The sequence below is a fragment of the Oncorhynchus mykiss genome, chromosome 2 (genome assembly GCF_057628025.1).
Source record: "Oncorhynchus mykiss isolate SJ-2025 chromosome 2, ASM5762802v1, whole genome shotgun sequence".
In the NCBI taxonomy this organism is placed as follows: Eukaryota; Metazoa; Chordata; class Actinopteri; order Salmoniformes; family Salmonidae; genus Oncorhynchus; species Oncorhynchus mykiss.
Genome location: NC_143023.1, coordinates 79,415,488 through 79,423,063, shown reverse-complemented (window position 1 = coordinate 79,423,063; position 7,576 = coordinate 79,415,488). Strand labels below are relative to the sequence as shown.

The 7,576-nt window shown below is 40.0% G+C and overlaps 2 long non-coding RNA genes across 2 annotated transcripts in view; one reads left to right on the top strand and one right to left on the bottom strand.

Moving 5' to 3' along the window:
* LOC149985241 (uncharacterized) overlaps nt 1-7,576 on the top strand; it is a 1,026,866-nt gene that overhangs the window by 145,942 nt on the left and 873,348 nt on the right. The gene's annotated exons all lie outside the window — the stretch shown is intronic.
* The window catches only part of LOC149985243 (uncharacterized), a 414,418-nt gene that overhangs the window by 276,911 nt on the left and 129,931 nt on the right, over nt 1-7,576 (bottom strand). The window lies entirely within an intron of this gene.

Here is a 7,576-nt window from a genome sequence, read left to right as displayed (position 1 = left end):
TAGCCAGTCCTGCAGTAGAAAAACATTTACCTTTGTCTTTTCATATAACTTTGTTCTGCTACAGATACTAGCCGATTCAATTGCATATGTGACATTAACTACTGTAGGCTACAGTACCACTGAGGAGAGGGTGGCAGATGTAGGTAAACCAAGCTTGACGGGGCAGACCTCTTTGCTGAGTGTAATTTGCGGCAGTGTTCGCTCCACTGAGATCAAGGATGCAGCCATTCTGTGAGGTGTAACCCACTCGGGCCAAGCCATGGCCTGGCAGCAGTTGGGCCAAGCCGAGCAGAAGCAGTACACACACTCCTCTATATTGCAGATTAAAATGGACAACATCTGGGTTGGTGACACAGCAGAATGCCCATTTTGAAAATGTACCCAATATTACATTCACTTAAAGTGGAACTAACAGTATTTTAACTACTTTGCAGATATGAAAAGAACAGACGAATCATAAGTTCAGTCAAAAATATCAAATTCCCAGTTCATGCTACAAAACCAACTTTATGAGATGTTTTAAAAATAGGTTATATTTGACTCAACATTCCATGACATACACTAAGGCATTGTTGGCCTTAGTGGAGGCAGTTCAATGCATGATTTATATAATTCACCAATACATTTCTTGGTACTCCAAAAAATATTGCTATCAGGTTGTAAATCACAGCTGGCCTGGTGCATTGTTTGCTGCCTCCATTCGGGATGCACTGTTTCAGTTTCAATTACTCAATATTTTGGACAAAAACGGATGTAACTAAGGCTGGGAATGTCAATTCAATCAAACTAGCAAGTGTCAATGATCACAAGTCAGTCATAATGTGTCTAATATGCTAGTGTAAGCTAATAACACAGAGCCTAACGTTAGCTAGCTAGATAGATAGCTAGCTACCTGCTAGGAGGACGTCATGTCATTGGAGGAGTGGTTGAGTGACTGACTTTGTGCCCTCATATCATTATTTGATGGCTACACAGCTAGAGATTCACGTGTCATTTGCTTAGCTAGAAAAACAAAATTGCTGTTATCCAGTTAGCATATCTCTTGTGTTCGCAAATTCACTCTGGCCATCTACTCAGATTTCAGATTATTCTTGTCTGAGTGTGCCAGAGCACAGAATAACTGATGAATTTACACCCACTGAATGACCGTGTCAGTAAACGTAGGCAAAAAAAGTAATAGTTAGTCACAAATACTCTAGATAACATGTAAACAGCCTAACCAGCTGTAAAACTGTGAGTAAAATGGTCAGTGATGTGTTCTCTTATTTCTGGAAGTAGCTAGCTAGCAAACAAGCCAACTTTAGCCCGTTAGCTTGGGTGCTTGGTTGGGACAACACATGCATTGGCAGGTCAGCTGCAGAAGGACGAGCAAGCTATTTCCCATCGTTTATCTGTGCAATTTTGACAGCCAATTATCTGAAAAAGTTTGAGAGGGTTTATCTAATGTTCCTTCATTCGATTTTAGCATTAGTTGTTGATCTTGTTGTTGTTGATGTGCATATAGGGAAGGGTAGCCTACATTTTTATGGTTGTTTGATCAATAGGACTGTAAAGTTCCCAAATGTAAGAGGTCTCCTATGAAATTTTGCTACATATTTGCAGAAATCCATTTAGGTGTATTTTGTGACTTTACTGCAGTGTCTATTAATTGTCCAAACACACGCCCACTTTCCCACTCCACAGTGTCTTTGGAAAGTATTCAGACCCCTTGACTTTTTCCACATTTTGTTAAGTTACAGCATTATTCTAAAATTAATTAAATACAAAAACATCCTCAGCAATCTACAGATAATGCCCCATAATGACAAAGTGAAAACAGGTTATTAGAAATGTTTTAAAATGTATAAAACTTTGAAATAGAAATACCTTATTTACATAAGTATTCAGAACCTTTGCTATGAGACTCTAAATTGAGCTCTAAATTGATCATCCTTGAGAGGATTATACAACTTGATTGGAGTCCGCCTATCGTAAATGCAATTGATTGGACATGAGGTCCCACAGTTGACATTGCATGTCAGAGCAAAAACCAAGCCATGAAGTTGAAGGTATTGTCCGTATAGCTCTGTGACGGGATTGTGTTGAGGCACAGATCTTGGGATGGGTACCAAAAAACGTCTGCAGCATTGAAGATCCCGAAGAACACAGTGGCCTTGGTCAGGGAGGTGACCAAGAACCCAATGGTCACTCTGACATAGCTCTAGAGTTCCTCTGTGGAGATGGGAGAACCTTTCAGAAGGACAACCATCTCTGCAGCACTCAACCAATCAGGCCTTTATTGTAGGGTGGCCAGATAGAAGCCACTCCTCAGTGAAAGGCACATGACAGAACATTTGGAGTTTGCCAAAAGGCACCTAAAGGCCTTCAGACCATTACAAACAAGATGATCTGTTTTGATGAAAGCAAGATTGAACTCTTTGGCCTGAATGCCAAGCATCACTTTCTGGAGGAAACCTGGAACCATCCCTATGGTGAAGCATGGTGGTGGCAGCATCATGCTGTGGGGATGTTTTTCAGCGGCAGGGACTGGGAGACTAGTCAGGATCGAGGCAAAGATGAACGTAGCAAAGTACAGAGAGATCCTTGACGAAAACCTGCTCCGGAGTACTCAGGACCTCAGACTGTGGTGAAGGTTTACCTTCCAACAGGACAATGACCCTAAGCACACAGCCAAGAAAATGGAGGAGTGGTTTTGGGATGTCTCTGAATGTCCTTGAGTGGCCCAGCCAGAGTCCGGACTTGAACTCGTTCGAACATCTCTTGAGAGACCTGAAAATAGCTGTGCAGCAATGCTTCCCATCCAACCTAAAAGAGAAAGAAAATATTGGGAGAAGCTCCGCAAATACATATGTGCCAAGCTTGTAGCGGAATACCCAATAATTTTTGAGGATTTTATCGCTACCAAAGGTGCTTCAACAAAGTATTGAGTAAAGGGTCTGAATAATTAAATAAATGTACTAGTTCCATTTTTTATTTTTTTTTATACTTTTGCAAAAATGTCTAAAAAACAGTTTGTGCGGCATTGTGTGTAGTTAGATAAAGGTAAAAAATTATTTAATCAACGTTAGAATAAGGCTGTAACGTAACAAAATGTGGAAAAGGTCAAGGGGTCTGAATACTTTCCGAATGTACTGCATATCGCTATAGAATTTTCACAAATGACTAAGTACACGTAATTCCCAAACATTCTAAGGTTCTTTGAAAACATGAAAATGACCATCTAAGTGGTCGCTTGTCAGAAAATGCTTGTCATACTCTTCCTGGGGTGTATATGAACAGATTTTAATCAAATTTCATGTTGCTAAAATGCTTTGAGTTCCACTTTAAAGAAGACAATATTTAATATTTACCAGATATATTACATGAATGGTTAAATTCTAGATAACATTTGCTAAATATTACATTGTAAGTATGGAACACATTTTGTGTTTTGTGTTTAGCTACAAGCAAACAGTCAGCAGGAATATGTATCATTCCATTCCAGACTGATAAAAAATGGCTTCACAATGTACAAACCTGATTTAAATTGTGGGTATTGCCTGAGAGGACTCACATTTGATCACCTAACAATATATAATGATGAGAGGACAGATAGCCCACAACATAACAAAAGGAGGCAGCACATCTTGATTTAGATGTCTGACTCAGGAGTCTGGGAATACATGTCTGATCTGCTCTCTTCCTCTTGCCTGCCGCATACTGACCAACTCGAATCTTTAGAATAATCCTTAGCGATTTTACGTGTTCTCGCTTGGATTCCCCTGCAATCTGTTCTCGCCACGCCTTGCACATTTCACGGATCCTGAAGGAATCCACACCGATTGCCACATAGAACAACAACACGACCAAGCCATAACAGTGTTTTTGTTAGAAATCTCGAATGGCCAGAGATGTTTTTAGATTTTTTTCTTCTGGTAGAGTTCTGCATGTGGTAAACAATGAGCAGGAGAAGAAGTTGTTGCATGGACTGCTGCCGCAGCAGGTGCTGCTTCCTGGTTTATTCAGGGATTATCTTGAGCAACTGCATCACTGTCCATCCTTCAGAGAAAGTTATGCCTGTCACTTCTCTCTGCCAATCAACACTAGCAAACACCATTATCACTTATTTAACTGACACATTATATGCAATATCACTCTCAAAACACACACTCCCAGACTTTCTCTGAGGAGTAATAGAAAAGATTAGCCTCAAAATATTGTGTTTTATTTTTTAATTCACCACCCAAGACCTTTCTGACCAGCTCAATAGTCTGTTTTAGCCCCTTGGCAAGCTCTGGAAGCTCAGCTTTAGCCTGTCTGAAATTGTCACACACACACACACACACACACACACACATGCACACACTGTCTGGATATTCACGGCATGGGGTGGTGTGTCATCACATGACATAAAGTCTGGAGGGTTCACACACTGTCTTTAATCAGAATTGTGCTTTGTTTGTAGAAAAGAGTGAGCATGACATCAGAAAATAGCAACTGCACTGCAATGACATTGTAATGTAACTTCAAGTAATTGAGACCTTGAGAATGGTGTGTTATTTTATGCTTTGCAATGCTATGCAGTGATCGGGTTGGGGGGCCTCATGCCATTGAAATATGTAAATAAGTAGAGCAAAAACAAATTGTCTCACCACTTGAGTAGTCGTGGCAAATGAAAGTATCTGTCAGCACCTTGAGGGATATTAGTCTGTGTAAATGTATAATTACAGAAATGCCATTTGACTGCCATCAGCCCCTGTGGGAACCACATTAATCCCAAAGATCAATGTTTTCAACCTTGTATATGCATAGCACAGCAATCTATCCATCAGCGCAACCGCCTTATCAGTCTAAAGGGAGAGAAGCCATCAATAATTACCCTGGCCCCACTACCAGAACAGAGGCATTTAAAATGGAAATTCACACATGGCTCCAGCAAGATCCCTGCCACACAGAAAACGGTGTTATAATGAGTAGTTCTCTCCTTGTCAAATTTAAACTAACATAACAGTCTTTCATTAGTCATGACAAGTCTAACCGTTAAACTTGGGTAATTCGTTTCTTCCTCTGTGCTACTCAGAAAGCTATATCGCTACAATAATCAATAACAGAGGAAAAATCTGGGTGCATTTTGTGCCATCTCTGGCTCCCTATAGTTCTGCACAAGTCCCATTGAACATGCAGTGCCAGAGAACAGGCAGTGCCAGAGAATGAAGTTGTGTTGGCCTGAGCAGCAGAGTAATTGGGATGCAGAATGCCCTGCTCAGTAGTGACACTTTAAAAACCCTACTGGGATGTGCAATTGATATCATAAAAATAGTCAACATGCTGGAAATGCCAAGGCAGCCAACAAATCTAAGATGAGGCCACATCAGCATTCTGAGGCCACCATTTGCATTCCCTAACTTGTTCCGGCAGGGTTTTAAAACACAATTTTTCTGATAGTGATTTTTATTGTTTTGCATTCTCGTTTTGTTTTCCTCCTTTCTTTGTTTTTTTAGGTCATTTCGGCTTTTCTCCATAAACAGCCATGGTCCTTGTTAGAGGGAGAAGACAATTAGGGCTAACTGATGGGTGAGGGTGAACCAAAGCGTGAAGAGGCTCCATTTGGCTGTGATTGCCCTCTGACAAAATCATTCCCTGCATATCCGCTGCCATTGTGAAACTGATGAGCTATGACTGTAATCGGCCCAATGATTGGACCAAAACAGGTTTTAGGGAGAGCGGGGCGGTGCATCGTCGGCTTGTTTGGATAGGCAAGGGCAGCTGGAAGGAAGTTAAGATCCCTACCGTGGGCCATCTCATAAAGGTAGTCCACCGTGCTCCCTTCCTGGCAACAGGAACACTTTGGTTATTGAGATTAGAGGGGTAGAACATTGCCATACACCACATATTACAAGACCTAGCTGACCAGCTATCTGAACACAGTTGAGCCAAAAGGACTAAACACACAGAAATACAATTTTTTGCCATTTTGTAATACCTCCTAGGGGGGGACTACGAGGGCTCAATCCACATTCATGGTTTTGATAAAAGATTGGGGTTACCTGAGGGGAACGAACACACACAATATTTAGCCTGCAGGATATTCATTCTGAAGAATTAAAAGTGACAAAATATTAGTAAAAGTGCACTGAGATGAAACAGCTAATAATAGGAGAAACAAAATAGATCAATGGTTGAATGGCACAGAATGATTATTGATGTCAGAGGCACTGTAACCACCAATCCATGAGAGAATATTAGGAAAATGTCTGCTGGTGTAGAGTTACAGTGCCTTCAGAAAGTCTTAAAACACCTTGACTTATTTCACATTTGTTGTGTTACAGCCTGAATTCAAAATGTATTAAAGGGACTTTAATTCTCTTAACCATCTACACACATAATGACAAAGTGAAAACATGTTTTTAGACATTTTTGCAAATGTATTAAAAATGAAATACAGAAATATCACATTTACATAGGTATTCCCACCCCTGAGTGAATATTTTGTAGAAGCACCGATGGCAGGGATTACAGCGGTGAGTTCTTCTTGGTAAATCTCCAAGAGCTTTTCACACCTGGATTGTGCAACATTTGCCCATGATTCATTTTCCAAAGTTCTTCAAAATCTGTCAAATTGGTTGTTGACAACCATCAACTCTTGCCATAGATTTTCAAGTAGATTTAAGTCAAAACTGTAATTAGGCCACAGAGGAACATTCCATGGTAAAAAACTCCAGTGTAGAATTAGGTTATTGTCCTGCTGAATGGTGAATTAATCTCCCAGTGTCTGATGGAAAGCAGACTGAACTAGATTTTCCTCTAGGATTTTGCCTGTGCTTAACTCCATACCATTTATTTTTTTATCCTGAAACACTCCCCAGTCCTTAATGATTATAAGCATACCCATAACATGATGCAACCACCACTATGCTTGAGAATATGGACAGTGGTACTCAGTAATGTGTTGTATTGGATTTGCTCCAAACATAACATGTTGTTTTCAGGACAAAAAGTGAATTGCTTTACCACATTTTTTTTGCAGTATTACTATAGTGCCTTGTTTCAAACAGGATGCATGTTTTAGAATAGTTGTATTATTTTCACTTTATCAATTAGGTTATTATTGTGGAGTAACTACAATGTTGTTGATCCATCGTTAGTTTTCTCCTGTCACAGCCATTAAACTCTGTAACTGTTTTAAAATCACAACATACCTCATGGTGAAATCCCTGAGCGGTTTCCTTCCCCTCTGGCTACGGAGTTAGGAAGGACACCTGTATCTTTGTAGTGACTGGGTGTATTAATACACCATCCAAAGTGTCATTAATAACTTCACCATGCACAAAGGGATATTCAACATCTGTTTTTTTTATTTGTACCCTTTTTATTTGTGTCCATCTACCAATAGGTGCCCTTCTTTGAAAGGCATTGGAAAACCTCCCTGGTTGAATCTGTGTTTGAAATTCACTGCTCAACTAAGGGACCTTACAGAATTTAACCTCTTGTTATGGCAAGCCTACATATGTTCAGAAGCAAACATTTGCTTAACAACTGACATAAATTGCATGGAATCACTCTGTGGTGGTTTGGGTATTCATTTTATTTTGTATTT